The sequence below is a fragment of the Orcinus orca genome, chromosome 3 (assembly GCF_937001465.1).
Source record: "Orcinus orca chromosome 3, mOrcOrc1.1, whole genome shotgun sequence".
Taxonomy (NCBI): domain Eukaryota; kingdom Metazoa; phylum Chordata; class Mammalia; order Artiodactyla; family Delphinidae; genus Orcinus; species Orcinus orca.
The window spans coordinates 125,809,067-125,826,191 of NC_064561.1; the positions used below are offsets into that span (position 1 = coordinate 125,809,067).

The 17,125-nt window shown below is 41.5% G+C and overlaps 1 long non-coding RNA gene across 1 annotated transcript in view; it reads left to right on the forward strand.

Moving 5' to 3' along the window:
* LOC125963932 (uncharacterized) overlaps positions 1-17,125 on the forward strand; it is a 498,665-nt gene that overhangs the window by 385,152 nt on the left and 96,388 nt on the right. The window lies entirely within an intron of this gene.

Below are 17,125 nucleotides of genomic sequence, written 5' to 3' on the forward strand. Positions count from 1 at the left end.
TCCCACATGTCATGGAGCAACTAAGCCTGTGTGCCATAACTACTGAGCCTGCGCTCTAGAGCCCTCAAGCCACAGTTACTGAGCCTGCGTGCCACAACTACTGAAGCCCGCGTGCCTAGAGCCCATGCTCCGCAACAAAGAGAAGCCACTGCGATGAGAAGCCCACGCACCACAACGAAAAGCAGCCCCCACACATCGCAACTAGAGAAAGCCTGCGTGCAGCAATGAAGACCCAACACAGCCAAAAAGAAATAATAAATTAATTAAGTAATTTTTAAAATATATTTAAAATATACGGATAGAAGGAAAAAGAGAGGGAGGGAGAAAGGGGCTAAGGGAGAGAAGGAAGAGAAAAGATGGAAGAAAGGAAACAAAGGATAAAAAAGACGAATGGAAAGAAGTTTGAACAGAGGGCAACTACTGGAAGAGTACAGAATGAAGAGAAAAATGCAATTTCTTGCATTGTTTCTGCATTATAATAACACATTCTGGCCCAAGAGTAAAGTGTTAGCTAAAATGTTATAGCTTGGAGTTAGATTCTCCAGGATCATTCCTGACTTCCTGTCCCCTACTAACTGCGAGGCCTTGGACAATTTATTTTCTAAGTCTTAGATTCCCCGTCTATAAAATGGCATTAATAATAATACCTGCCACCTAAGTTTGACATCAGCGAGAGGAAAATAAGAACTATAATGTGATACCATCACACCCATCAGATAAGCAAATTGTTAATATCCGATAACAACGAGTGTCATTGAGGAGGTCAGGAAATAAAATTCTCATACAGTTGATGGGAATATAAAGTGGAAAGCAACTGAACAATAGAAAACGTTAGAAATGCACCATACTCTGACTCAGCTATTCCTCTCCTAGGATGTTCCCTAGAAAAGCTCTTGTACATGTCAACCAAGATACACACACAAGAATGTTTACCACTATATTATTTATAATTGCCAAAAATAGAAAAATTCAAATGTCCCTTAACAGAAAAATGGGTAAATCATAACATATTCATATAGTAGTGAAAAGGAATGAAGTAGAACCACATGTATCAATATAGATGACTCTCCTACACAAATTAAGTAATAAAAAAAGAGTCAAGTTTGGGGTTTTAGAATGTCAAGGCAGAATCACAATGGAACTAGAAGACGGATGAACTTCACCCAGAGAGCCTGAACTTGAAGCTCAATACAATAACTAATGTGTTCTCGATCGTACGCAAGGTATTTTTTACTATTAAGATAAGGCATTTAAAATTCTGCCTGAAAATCCATGTGTGATGTGGAGGGGAGGGAATTGAGCCTCAAAGTGGTAGAATGTAGTTTTGTTCTTTTTGTCTGCCCAGCATCCCCATCCTTTTATTTGTTAACCATACTTTTCGTTCCTGTCAATCGTAATTCCCCTTAAAGCTCCACCCCTGACCAGTGGTTGGGCATAGAATCCAGTCTAGGTAAATCAGACACCCTCCCTCTCAAGGGAATTTAAACCTTGGGTGGAATTGCAAAAAGATGAAAAATGATGCCAGTATCCCCAAAGAGCTCATGGCTCATCTGATCACAGAAGGATTACACTGGATCCTCTCCTTCATGAAAGGAGTAGCAATTTAAAATCACTATAATCGACACTTATTTCAGATCTGGATTTGCCATCCCTGCCTGCTATGCTTTGCCAGTGAAACCATCCATGGTCTTATTCACCATTATGGTGTCCCATAAAATGTTGCTTCTGGTCCAGGAACTCCATTTACAAGGGAGGAAAGGCAATGGAATTCACTATTTTATACAACATGTTGATGGTGGGTAATTTGGCATTATAGGATACAAACTGCAGAACACTGCTGTAGAGCTGTAGCAGAGCTAGATGGAGTTGGATTTGGAAAGGTAGTGGTAACTGAGGAGATTTGGCCTACCTTTGGGAAGGCACAAGTATGCTTTCAGGTGTCTGAAGAAATAGTTGCATTATGTAAGGAGGGAGTTTTTTCCTTTCTTTCCTTCTTCTTATCAGAAGTGAACATGGGAAGTAAAGTGTGCTTTAATGTGGGGCAGCCAATAGCATGGATTGTAGTCAAGTCCTTTTGGCTGCCGAACATTATCCCCTTCCTAATGGGTCTTGGTGGGAGGCACATCACCTAGAGCATTTGACCCAGGGGAAAGGAATCAGACACAGAAACTAAAAGTGTGGATGTGAAGCTAGGGATACAAGAAATGGGGCAGTGGTGAAATTTAGGTGGTAGCAATGGCAACAACATGCTCTAAAATCTAAGGCCAGCAAAAATTGGAAAGAGTCACTACTTATATTAATTCTGTCATGGACCATACTGTGATGTCCTCAAATTATCTTGTCTAGGATTGATATATGTTACTTCCAAGCTAGGCATAACTACATCTGGTTTAAAAAAAAAAAAAAAAAGCACCCCATTGAAGAATCATAATGGCACAACATGAGACCCATTCTCCCTGTAAGTTCTGTCATGCTTTTTATACTGCATTTGACTATGAGGAAGCCTGAGGTGTAATACCTGAAGCTGGGCCCAGAGGTTGAGCTGTGCCCGACTCTCACTGTCCTCCCCGCTACAGCTTAGCAACTCTGATGCCCACTCAGTTCTGCACCAAATAACCAGTTATGCAGCCTCTCTGTAGCTCCCTATTTTTATCATGCACATAATCTACTGCATGGAGCGTTCTTAGGGAAGCTGTCACAGCCATTCTCCACGACAGCTTTAGTACTACGGCTTCTCTGGAAGACTAAATGAGGAGACAATAACGGCGCAAGGATGGAATCAAAGGCTCACCATTTATCTCAGGAAATACACTGTCTCCTCACCTCAGCCCATTCCCCATTTTCGAATTTGGCCGCAGCTAAAGGTCAGGGTGTGAGGTGCCTGCTGTGTACATTACTATGTAATAAAAGGTAAAATTTTTACATTTTGACTCAGCGACTTTGACGCTATGCTTCCAGACAGCTGCATCAGAATGGCATCAACAAAATGTCTCCCACGTCAAAAGAGCTGAACCAAAACCATAGGTCAGGATGGCTGCTTCACTTCCCTATCTGTATGGCTGCATGAACGTTGTGGGCGGCATTTCTGTCAGAAGCAGCTCCTTGAATCTGCCTTGAATTATCCTCGGGGAGGGTGGTGTCAGGGACCTCCTCCTTCCCTCACTGGCTTGGCACCCGAAGGAGGAGATAACACCTGCTGTCTAGTGACCCACAAAGGGATGTTGCTGTGGTTGCCTATTGACAGCAGAAGTGTGGAAGAGTGGGAACTGAGGGCCCCCACCTGTAACTCCTCACTCCCGCATCAGGGAAAAAACCTCACTAAGGGCCTGGGATAGGGACAGGGCGGGTGTTGGGAGGGTGCCTGAGTGTTTGCTTCTTTCCTAGCTCTCCCCCTCTCTCTTTCCTAATTCTCCCACAGCCCCCGTCCTTTAACCCTTTCTTCCTCTGCTAGCCCTGCTCCAGTCACTGCTCAGCTTCTCCCCTGGGTTCTATCATGACATCCCACGAAAATAGTCATCTCAGTCTCCGTCGTTTCCCTCCAAGTCTTGCAGATTCCGTAACCCCAAGTGTTTCATGCCAGAGGGTGTCTACTGTGCCCACTGCTCAGCAGAGGGGAAGGGTGGGTTCTGCTGGCTCTGGGCTGCGGGAGGGTAGAGTAAGAAAGGGAGGGGCTCCTCTACTCTGGGGTCTATGTAGCGCATTCTCTCTTAAAGGTTCTAAACGTTAAACACACTTTGTCACCATAAGGATTAATTTTCACCCTCCAACTCACATGATAAATTCATAGCATAAATCTGATGTTATTTTACACTAATAAACATCACAGCCTTATTATGATGAGAATATTTGCTCCTTCTTGCGCTGGGTTACATGACAAAGCATGCTACATTACCTGAAGATAAATGTTGCCATGCCCAAATTGTCTCTATTACTTAATTTCCCTCCTCACTTTGGGAGGCAAGGGATGAGTTTTATTTGCCCCACATGTTATGGCAGTCTGACTGGCCATGACTTTTTGTTGAGCCATTATAAATATCAGATTTGGTAAAATGGTAAAAGGTGCTACTGGACAACTCCCATTTGAACTGAACGTTCACAATTTTATAATGGGCTATCACTTAAGAAATTGCCTGAATGGGCTGCTGTCTCACCTCCAGTATGTTCACATTTGCCGGTGAGGAGCTGGTGTTCTCTGCCATTTTATGTGACATCCTAAGAGTCCTATTTTTCTATCACCAAATAGATCTCTATACCTTGAACTCAACATTTCCAGGGTTAGAATCTTCCTGCCCACGGGATGATTGTCTGCTCTGAATTCCAGATCAGGGAACTATGGCTGGCAGTTGCTGACAATACAGTCATCATATTTTTCACAAAGGACCAATTTATGAACAATAGCATTGTCTTGGTTGAGAGACGCTGTAGTCAAGACATATAGGAAAGACCAGAAAGGCTGGGATTTTTAGAGTGGATTCAGTGCATCATTTTCGTGACAGAGGGTTATTACTGTTAGGGTTGTCATGCTGCTCACAAAGCTCCCCTAAAACCTGGCTACTGTAGGGGAATAAAATTATCCCAAAATGTGTCTCTTTGCATGAGCATTAATTTAGGCTGATTATTTTTAACAAACAGTAGACTCAGGAAGTTTTTCTTGTTACCTCCCTCCTAACTGAGAATTCAGATGAGGGGCCTGTTTCCAGAGCAGAGCTAACAGTTATGCTCCCCCTTCTTTAAGCAAAGTACTTACATAAATTATTTGGAATTCTTCTGCATGGAAGATAATTATTCAATTCCAGTATGCAGGTACAGTAGTATTAGAATTGTTAACCTGCACCCTCATGAGAAACAACTTCATCAACTCATATACAGTTCCTTTTGCCCTTAGTCTTACCATCTCCTCTCATTTCCAGAGTGACTTAGGTCTGCACATCTCCCTTTACCCACTTGGGTGAGATTGTTTAAAACATTTGTTATACATTTAGGTTCTCTTGCCCCAGTCTGCATTCCATGCTGAAATCCCCTAAGCTCCTAAATGATTTTTTCCTAATACTCATACATTAAACACTCAACACTAGCAGTCAACCTGTCAAGAAATCTTTCTTAATAAAACTGGGATGTCAGCTTCTCCTTTCTGCAGACAGGTCTAATTAACTTATGACTACGCTTTTCAGATTTACTCTAAACAGCTTTCTAGAATAGTGGCTATGAGGGTGCAAATAGTGGGCCCTGGGAAAATTTGTCCAACAAAATGAACACATTTGTTGACCTCTAGGAGTGTACCACTTGCAGTGAACCAGTTCCAAATGTACAAAGCATGCTCTCTCCCATTGCAAATTTCCATCTCATCGCTCATTGCAAAAGACACTTATGTCTAAACTACTTATGAACAAAAGAATTGCAAGAAAATGTAAGGACAGATAAGAGATTCAATTAAGCCAGCTCTGCTACCCTTGAATTCACTCAGACATGAAAACTTTCCCTTCTCAGTTAGCCCATGTGCTAAAGGCCTAGCTCATAAATTGGGTCATCTCTACTAATGAACCAAACCTACTTTTGCCAAGTTCAACTCCACCAAGAGGAGGACCATGGCTAAGGGCAACCAAAGATCCAACGGACTTGTTCACTGGACTCCTAGGGATCTAGCAGAAGTAATGAAGTAATGAATGTCCATTACCTTGAACACCAATGGGGATAGTGAGACAACTGAATGAGGAGATGCACTGCTGAGCTTGAGACCATCCAGAGGCATAGGCAGAACACTGGGTACCTTAGGCGGAAACAAAACTGGAATCAGATGTGACCCAAAGTTGAGAGGAAGGGTGCTGAATACAGAGTGACACAATAAGATTTGGTAGCCACTATGCAAAAACCAACCAACAGAGAGGATAAATGTTAAAGAACTTGTTTGCAACTTTAAAATAAAAATAGCTAGAAATCTCTTCATTTCTATGACACCTCTTCCTCTGATGAGGTCAGAACAATTAACACACTTAATGAGTCCTCACAGTTTGAGTTTCCTCATAATTGAGAAGTTTTTCCAGGGATGCTACTCATGATTCACATAAGAGGTTTTGAAGGAATATTTTTTAAAAGGAAAGAAACATTTATAAATCTAATCAGGTCATTTCTCCTCTGTCTGGTGGGAGAAATACGGTCAGTCTGGAGTTGTCATGAGTGTTCTCAGGCTCAGCATGCCCTTATGACTGGGGTTGAAAACCTCTTGAGCAATGTCCTTCATTTGTCAGTAGCCATTGAGAGCTCTGTACTGAGAGGCATTCAGAGACCCAGTCCCAGTTTAGTGGGGAAGGATACTATGATAGATTTATGTCTCACAAGAACAGAGAAGCACAAAATTTATTTGACAGCAAGTCTGCCCTAAGAGGGTCTGCTAAAGAAGAGTGTAATGCCGGAACTGACAACCTCTCCATGTTGCCATATTGCCAAGGAGAGCAGACTAGATGGTAATGGCACATTACCTTTACCTGGCTCACAGAAACTGGACCAGGACCAACACTGACGTATAGAAGAGGCACGGAATGATGGGCGTCCAGCTCACCTAGGGGCAGGGTGGAGTTTTCAGGCCCCTCTGTCTCATTCCTTCTTAGGAAGTTGGAAATCTTTTTAGTGAAGCTGTTAAGCCATGAAAATTATCCTTATTAAGAAGAAAGTTTGCTTGTGTTTTGGGTGCTCCTGTTGTGGTGAAGGATTTGAGGAAGCTGCTGGCTCCAACAGCTGACTGCTGCCTGTTCAGGATATGACCAGTGGATTCACTTCCTGTGGCTGTAACAAATCACCACAAATTGGCACTCAAAGCAACACACATTCATTTTCTTAGAGCTTACAGTTCTGGAGGTCAGAAGTCTGGAATCAATTTCACTGGCCTTATATCAAGGTGTCGCAGGGCTGCTCTCCCTCTAGAGGATCTAAGGAAGGACCCGTGCCCTTGCCTTTTCTAGCCTCAAGAGCTGCATTCCTTGCATTCCTTGGCTCATGGCCCCTTCCTTCATCTTCAAAACCAGCAGAGTAGTGTCTTGCTTCAGTCTTCACGTTGCCTTCTTCTGGACTCAAATCTCTCCCTGCCTCCCTCTTATAAGAATACTTGTGATTACATTTAGGGCCACCGGACAATCCAGGATAATCTCCGCCATCTAAACATCCTTAACTGAATCACATCTGCAAAATCCTTTTTGCCCTATAAGGTCTAGGGATTAAGCTCTACATATCTTTAGGGCCATTGTTCAGCCTACCACAGCCAGGAATTATGACTTCCCCAGCCTTCACCACACTAGCAAAATAAAGCTGGGCATGTAGGAAAAAGGAGAGGATAGGAAAGGAAAAAGGAAGGGCATCAGGGCAGGGGGACAGTCATCTGAGACTGAGTCTTTAGGGCCTAGAAAAAGCAAAGAATGTCACATATCCACCTCTGGGCTCCATATTGTTCTCTTTCTGTAATGTAGTGGACCCACTTGCTCTTGTGTATAGTATGCTGCCATTTGTATAAAAGGGAGAAAAAAGAAAGAGAAATATGAATGTGATTTTATATGGTTAGAATATCTCTGGAAGTACATATACAGAACTGGTAACAGGTTAACTCTGGAGAAGTTTCCTGGGGCCTGAAGTTCAAAGGTAGGAGAATGAATTTCCTCTGGATACCCTTTCTGAATATTTTGAATTTTCTACCATATGATTATTTTACCTCTTTAAAAAATAATGAAAATGAAAAACTGGACAACTTGGAAAGGTCATTCTATCTCCAGAGGTTTTCATGAAGTCAGCAGAGGCAACTCAACTTCTCTTTCTGCCCAATCCTGCCTCATTCCATTTTCATTCATAGGTATTGACCCCAAAGGCACTTGCTAATAAACACACTGCATGCTAAACTTCTTCTCAGGGTATGTTCCCAGGGAAGGAATCTTACACCTGCTCTTTCAGCAAATTTGTAAAATTTGCAAAAGTAGAATATTTTAACTATAATTGATTAAGATTAATGATTCTCCATCTCACCTTCTGCTCCTTCATGCTTTCCATCACATTGCGTGGTTGTTAGAGTAACTATGGCATTTGGGGATCCAGTTAAGTTCAGTTGGGAATACAACCAATGAGGTTTAAGTCCATTTTTATTGGCTAAATTACATTTATTAATTTTTCCTAATTATAATATCAATACCTATTCACAGCAGAATTTGGGGAACTACAGAAAATAAAGGTCCCCTATTATACCTCCACTGTTAACAGTTTTGTATATTTCCAAGCCATCTGAGCCTATTGTCCTTGGACTAAGTCCTTGGATCATTTCAAGTTCAGTCCTGTCAAGAAATTCTTACTCAGAAAATCAGAGACAATCTTTAAATATGCAGTTTTTGGATGAAAACACCATGATAACAAAAAGGTGAAGTGCTTCATCTAGAATCATTCAGTAGAATCAATACTAAATGGTGACACTTCGGCCTCTTCCTTCTCATTGTTGTCCTTCTAGTCATCTTCAAAGACTTCTTCTATTCCACATGCAATTAAATACAAGTCAATTCCCAGTCAGGATCTCAATGATTCATTTGTTATACATGTTGATGGCACATCCACATTTTGACCATTTTTTTCCCAAGTCATAAATCAATATCTTCCTTTCCATAGTCAGAAGCTCCGTTGCTATTCTAAATCATGAATTGGAATACAAATTGATCAATTATTTAGCCTGTTAAATCCCTAAGAGCAAGAATAAGCCTAATGCAATTATTTTGTTATTGTGGAGCATGCTTTGGATGGTGAAAAAACTAACAGGTGTTTTTCTTCACTGTTAGTCAATTTGAATCTCACCCACAAATAAGTAAAATCAGCTTTAGTTACTAGACAATGAATCAATAACCATAGTGCTGTTACACTTCAGTGTGGGTTTTTTCCTTTATTGACCTAAAGAAGACACATGACAGAGGGGAAGAGTGCTTAATGAGCTTGAAAATGAAGCCATTCATTTGAACTGAAGAGATCAACACACTCTCCCTCACTTCATATTAACCCACTGTTCCTGTTATGGAGAAAGCTAGAGGTACCAGGAACATGGAGGGCCCAGTCACAAACATTCAGACTATGATACCTTTCAGGTCTTCAGCACTGCTGGATAAACACTAAGCAAATTTTTCTTCAGTGACTCCTCACTTTCTGGAGTCTTCACAGATAGATTTCAGTATGTTTCTGTCTTATTCCATCCTATTTTGTTGAGTATAATTCTGATCAGATTGTTAGGATTTGAATATTCCCAGAATTGGATTCAGACATGGGCTACCCATTATAGCAGACAGCTATAATGGGCATTAAAACAGATCTGGAGTAAAACAGAAATATAATGTCACTAACTCAGATTTCCAGAATCGATCCTTTACATCAGGGGTCCCCAACCTCTGGGACATGGATCAGTACCAGTATGTGGCCTGTTAGGAACCATGACACACAGCAGGAGGTGAGCAGTGGGCAAGCAAGCGCAGCTTCATCTGTATTTACAGCCGCTCCCCATCGCTTGCATTACTGCCTGAGCTCTGCCTCCTGTCAGATCAGTGGCAGCATTAGATTCTCATATGAGCGTGAACGCTACTGTGAACTGCACATGCGAGGGATCTAGGCTGCATGCTCCTTATGAGAATCTAATGCCTGATGATCTGAGATGGAGCTGAGGCAGTGATGCTAGTGCAGGGGAGCGGCTGCAAATACAGATTATCATTAGCAGAGAGGTTTGACTGCACAGAGACCATAATAAATCAATTGCTTAAAGACTCATATCAAAACCCTATCAGTGAGAGGGCAGAGTCAAGATGGTGTACTAGGAGGATGCAGAATTCACATCTCCTCACAACTAGGGCACCTACCAGGCACCGGTGGGGGACCACGGACACCTAAGGCGATGGGAGAAACCCCCAGCAACTGGGTAGGACATGGGGCATGGTGGGAGTGAAGCGGGAGGAGAAGTGGAGCCGGGATGGGACTGGTGTCCCTGAGGGCTGGCTTGGGGAGGGGAAGGGATCCCATGCCCAAAGGGGGAAAATTGGGGGACTACTGGGAGGGCAAAAGATAAGAAGGGAGCATGGCCAGGTTTTCCCTGTCCAGTTGGACCCCCAGGAACCTGCTGAGATCCCGGGCCTGCTCCTCTGCCCACCTAGGTCCCCTCTAGCTGCTTCGGTCCTGAGGGAGTGGGAGGGAGGGAAGGGGGAGCAAAAGTAAAGGCCGGACCTCTGGGACCAGGACCCTTGAGGGGTGGCTGGGGAGGAGAGGAGTTCCTACACCCAGCGGGACCCACCCACGCTTAGGGATTCAGCAGAGACAGGGGAGACCCTGGGGGAGATGGTGGGGAAGGGGCGTGAAGGAACGGAAGGGAACGGAGCCAGTGCTTTCCCTGTCCACTTAGGGAACGGGAAGCCTGTTGGGCTCCCAGGTCTGATCCTCTGCCCTCCCAGCCACCCTTCTGCCGCACAGAACCCAAGCCCCACCCCTACACGCCCCATCCAGGGCCCTACCTCTATATTCGGAGACCTCCTCCAAGGAGCTGGGCCTAAACCCCACCCACACACCCCCACCCAGGGCCCTACCTCCAAACTCCAGAACTCTACACTCCAGATGCCCTCCTTTAGACGCGCTGCCTCGCCCCTCTGCGTAGGTCCTAAGCAGAGGCCCTGTCCCATGCTAGAACGTCACCCTGCCTAGGCCCAGCCACCAGGGCCTTTTCCAGCTACATGGGTCCTGAGCCTAGACCCCGCCCCATGCTTAAACGTCACCCCATCCACCCACCTAGGTCCTGCCCCACCCTAAACCCCACCCCTGCCTAAACACAGCCAAAATAGCCAAGGCGTTTCTTTTTTTTTTTTCTTTTTTCCTCTTTTAGATTAGGGTTCTGTTTTACCTTGTTGATTCATTGTTGATTCTTTTATATTTTTATTTTTCCTAATAATCTTATATTTTTCTAATTTTATTTTACTCTTTATACTTTCTTATTGTTCTCTCCTTTTGGTTTGTTCCCCCCTACCTTTTTTTTTTTTCTTTTTTCTGTTGTGGTTTAATTTTACCTTGTTGCAGTTGTTTCAATTATAGTTTTATTTTTCCTAATATATTTTTTATCCTTCTAATTTTATTTTGTTTTTTATTCTTTGATATTGTATTGCTCCTTTGCTTCTTTCTTTCTTTTTTTATTTTAACCATGCCATGAAGCTTGCAGGACCTTGGTTCCCAGGCCGGAGGTCAGGCCTGAGCTCCTGTGGTGGGAGCTCCAAGTCCAAACCACTGGACTAACAGAGAACCTCAGACCCCAGGGACTATCAATCGGAGTGAGGCCTCCCAGAGGTCCTCATCTCAGCACCGAGAACCAGCTCTATCCAACTGCCTACAAACTCCAGTGCTGGACATCTCAGGCCAAACAACCAGTAAGACAGGAATACAGCACCACCCATCAAAAAAAAAAAGAAAAGAAAGGGCAAAAAAATATGTTACAGATGAAGGAGCAAGGTAAAAACCTACAAGAACAAATAAATGAAGATGAAATAGGCAACCTACCTGAAAAAGAATTCAGAGGAATAATAGTAAAGATGATCCAAAATCTCAGAAACAGAATGGAGAAGATACAATAAACATTTAACAAGGATCTAGAAGAATTATAAAGCAAACAAACAATGATGAACAATACAATGACTGAAATTAAAAATACTCTAGAAGGAATTGACAGCAGAATAACTGAGGCAGAAGAATGGATAAGTGAGCTGGAAGATAGAATGGTGGAAATAACTGCCAGGGAGCAGAATACAGAAAAAAGAATGAAAAGAACTGAGGACAGTCTCAGAGACCCCTGGGACAACAATAAATGCAGCAACATTTGAATGATAGGGGTCCCAGAAGAAGAAGAGAAAAAGAAAGGCTCTGAGAAAAAATTGGAAGAGATTATAGTCAAAAACTTCCCTAACATGGGAAAGGAAATAGTCAATCAACTCCAGTAAGCACAGAAAGTACCATACAGGATAAATCCAAAGAGAAACACGCTGAGACACATATTAATCAAATGATCAAAAATTAAATACAAAGAAAAAATATTAAAAGCAGCAAGGGAAAAGCAACAAATAACATACAAGGGAATCCCCATAAGGTTAACAGCTGATTTTTCAGAAGAAACTCTGAAAGCCAGAAGGGAGTGGCAGAACATATTTAAAGTGATGAAAGGGAAAAACCTACAGCCAAGATTACTCCACCCAGCAAGGATCTCATTCAGATTCAATGGAGAAATTAAAACCTTTATAGAGAAGCAAAAGTTAAGAAAATTCAGCACCACCGAACCAGCTTTACAAGAAATGCTAAAGGAACTTCCCTAGGCAGGAAACACAAGAGAAGGAAAACACCTACAGTAAGAAACCCAAAACAATTGAGAAAATGGTGATAGGAACATACATATCGATAATTATCTTAAATGGAAATGGATTAAGTGCTCCAACCAAAAGACATAGACTGGCTGAATGGATACAAAACAAGACCTGACATATGCTGTCTACAAGAGACCCACTTCCAACCTAGGGACACATACAGACTGAAAGTGAGGGGATGTTAAAAGATATTCCATGCAAATGGAAATCAAAAGAAAGCTGGAGTAGCAATTCTCATATCAGACAAAATACACTTTAAAATAAAGACTATTACAAGAGACAAAGAAGGACACTACATAATGATCAAGGGATCAATCCAAGAAGAAGATATAACAGTTGTAAATATTTATGCACCCAACATAGGAGCACCTCAATACATAAGGCAAATGCTAACAGCCATAAAAGGGGAAATCAACAGTAACACAATCATAGTAGGGGACTTTTAACACCCCACTTTCACCAATGGATATATCATCCAAAATGAAAATAAATAAGGAAACACAAACTTTAAATGACACATTAAACAAGATGAACTTAATTGCTATTTATAGGACATTCCAACCAAAAACAACAGAATACACTTTCTTCTCAAGTGCTCATGGAACATTCTCCAGGATAGACCATATCTTGGGTCACAAATCAAGCCTTGGTAAATTTAAGAAAGTTTAAATTGTATCAAGTATCTTTTCCAACCACAACGCTATGACACTAGATATCAATTACAGGAAAAAACACTGTAAAAAATACAAACACATGGAGGCTAAACAATACACTACTAAATAACAAAGAGATCACTGAAGAAATCAAAGAGGGAAATAAAAAATACCTAGAGACAAATGACAATGAAAACATGACAACCCAAAACCTATGGGATGTAGCAAAAGCAGTTCTAAGAGGGAAGTTTATAGCAATACAATCCTACCTCAAGAAACAAGAAAAATCTCAAATAAACAACCTAACCTTACATCTAAAGCAATGAGAGAAAGAAGAATGAAAAAAAACACCAAAATTAGCAGAAGGAAAGAAATCATAGAGATGAGATCAGAAATAAATGAAACAGAAATGAAGGAAACGAGAGCAAAGATCAATAAAACTAAAAGCTGGTTCTTTGAGAAGATAAACAAACTTGATAAACCATTAGCCAGACTCATCAAGAAAAAAAGGGAGAAGACTCAAATCAACAGAATTAGAAATGAAAATGGAGAAGTAACAACTGACACTGCAGAAATACAAAGGTTAATGAGAGATTACTACAAGAGACTATATGCCAATAAAATGGACAACCTGGAAGGAATGGACAAATTCTTAGAAAAGCACAACCTTCTGAGACTAAACCAGGAAGAAACAGAAAATATAAACACCAGTCACAAGCACTGAAATTGAAACTGTGATTAAAAATCTTCCAACAGGGCTTCCCTTGTGGCGCAGTGGTTGAGAGTCCGCCTGCCGATGCAGGGGACACGGGTTCGTGCCCCGGTCTGGGAAGATCCCGCATGTCACGGAGTGGCTGGGCCCATGAGCCATGGCCGCAGAGCCTGTATACAGCTATCACCACAATCTAATTTCAGAACATTTTGCTCACCTGAAAACCAGACCTCATGCCCATCAGCAGTCACTCCATCCTCCTGCACCAACCACTGGTTAACTTGCTCTCTCTATAGACTTTCCTAGTCCAGACTAGGATATGGAATCATATAACATGTGGTCTTTAGTGTCTAGCTTATTTAATTTAGCATACTATTTTTGAAGTATTCTTCAAAACATGATTAACTTATGTTAATATCTCATTCCTCCTAATAGCCAAATAATATTCTATTGTATGGATATACCACATTTTGTTTATCCATTCATTAGTTGATGGATATTTTGGATTGAGTTGTTTCCACCTTAAGACTAATATGGGGACTTCTCTGCTGTCACAGTGGTTAAGAATCTGCCTGCCAATGCAGGGGACACAGGTTCGAGCTCTGGTCTGGGAATATCCCACATGCCACAAAGCAACTAAGCCCGTGCGCCACAACTACTGAGCCTGCGCTCTAGAGCCCGTGAGCCACAACTACTGAGCCTGCGTGCCACAACTACTGAAGCCTGTGCACCTAGAGCCCATGCTCCCCAACAAGAGAAGCCACTGCAGTGAGAAGCCCGTGCACCACAACAAAGAGTAGCCTCTGCTCGATGCAACCAGAGAAAAGCCCGCACATAGCAACGAAGACCCAATGCAGCCAAAAATAAATAAACTTATAAAAAAAGACTAATATGGACAATGGGAATGTAAAATGATATAGTCGCTTTGGAAAATAGCTTGGCAGTTTCTTATAATGTTAAACATACACTTACCATACAACCCAACAATCGTATTCCTAGGATTTATCCTAGAAAAATTAAAACTTTTGTTCACACAAAAATCTGTACATGAATGTTTATAGTAGCTTTATTTGTAATATTCAAAACCTGGAAACAAGCCAAATGTTCTACATGGAATCAATGGATAAACAAGCTGTGGCATATCCATACAATGGAATATTGCTCAGCAAAGGAATGAACTTCTGATACATTCAAAATCTGGATGGATCTCAAGGACACTATGCTAAGTGAAAAATGTCAACTTAAAGGTCTCATATACTATTATTTCATTTATATAACATTCTCAAATTATAGTGATGGAGAACAGAGGAGTAGCTGTTAAGGAGTTGAGGAAGGGGACTATGAAGGGGAAAGATGAGGGAGCTTCTTTGTGGTGATGGAACATTCCCATATCCCTATTGTGGTAATGGTTCCTCAAATCTACACATGCAACTAAATATCATAGAAATATACACCAAAAAAGAAAAAAGTGCATATGAAATTGGTGAAATTCAAATTTGGTCTGTACCTGAGTTAATGGTATTGTACCAACATCAATTTCCTGATTATGACAATATTTTATGCCTATGTAAGATATTATAATTTGAGAAAGCTGAATAAAGGGTATGCAGGATCTGTACCACTATCTTTGCAACTTCTTGTAAATCTTAAACTATTTCAAAATAAGGGAGCTATCTTTATAAATTTAAGCCTAGTCTCTACTATACTTTGGGGAACTTAGGAGAAAGGACTGTCGTATTCGTGGAATGAAGTAAACAAGAAGTTGAGAATTCAGTACAGGTTGGCTAACCCAACTACCATTTTACTGAGGCTACTAAAAATAAATACATATCAATTTCTCAGGTGTTATGGCAACTATATACAGCCATTTGACAGAGTTTGGGCCAAAACTACATAAGCAGAAGTTTGCTGGTACCAACTCTTTCCCTTTTGCCTTCTTCCTACCTGGACGGTGGACATGATATGGAGGTGCAAAACAGCCAATTTGCAATCATGAGGATAAAAACCACAGGCTAAGCATGGTGACACAAAAGGAATCTGGACTTATTTTGTGACAAAAAGAGATCTGTATCCACTTAAGTCACTACAGTTTAGTCAAAGCTGAATGCCATCTCTACAAGGAGAAAAATATACCTTTCCTTCTAAAGCAGTGGGGCTCACCAGCACCAGCGGAGGGAGAGCTATGCTGTGCAAAGCGTGAGGGCCATCAGCCAGAGAGGCACCACTGTGCAGGTGTAACAGGGAGAATGAAAGACAAGAAGGTGAGGAAGTACTTGCCACATAAGAGGCAGCACTGCAGGACCTCTCTGACATATCTGAGTACACTTTGGGAAGGATAAATAAAGCCAGTGGGTCTTGGGCCATCGTAATTTGGGTAACATTTGGGCAACATAGTTTCCTTGCTGGCCCCCAGGATCACCACCGTGGGAAGGGGAGGATGAGACCAAGTAGAAAGCACTCACTACACACCAAGCTAAGTCCATCTCAATAGCTCATTCCTTCCTTAGATATCTAAGGAAAAAAGGTCCTTTCTCCTAGGGGTTCTGCCATTAAGACCAGCCTGCAATCCAAGCTTCAGTAAACATCCCTAGTCCCCCTGACTCACCATCAGCACCCTCTGAATTATTTTCCCTCTTGCCTTGAGGTGAGAGAGGCTGCTATGTTATAAATAACTCAGTTTCTTCTCATCTCTTTCTACCAGCTTTGAAAACTTTCAGGACATTATTTCAGACTTTCTCTACATGGGTTTTATTTTTTTATTTGCCACTTTTAAAGTGTGGTTTCTTCATGCTTTTATAAATATTTCTGTATTTCCTTACAGTCATGCTTTGGACTCTCAAGTTCTGGAGCAACATCTCCTATGGCTGTCCTATCTATCATATCGGCCAAGAGTCAGCAAATTCCAGCCCTCCTGCCCTCCTATTGTGGCAAAGAGTTTTACTAATCATATTCCTATACGATTCTAAAATCTAAAAGAAAAAAACTCTAAAACTTCAGATTATGTAATTAACTACTGTATAAGTCCAGCCTTTTGTGAAAATGAAAAAGGATAAAATCGTAAGAGTCCTGAAGAAATTATTTAGATGTTGACAAGTCGTTCCCCAAGTTTTGTTCTTCCCTCCTGTTCTCTTCTAAGGATGATGATCTTACGAATACGGATCAGCTTGATGACAGCACCTACATTCTATTCACTTGAATAACCAGGGTCTTGTTTATGTGTCAGGCTGCTCTTCACTAAGCTGGAGATACTAGTTCAAAGAAAAGTACGATTTTATTTAATAAAATTATAGCAAATTAATTCATTTTACAGCTATAAATGATGCCGTCCAAAACTGTGGTAAATTACTTCGAGTGTATCTGGAAATGTCTTTAAA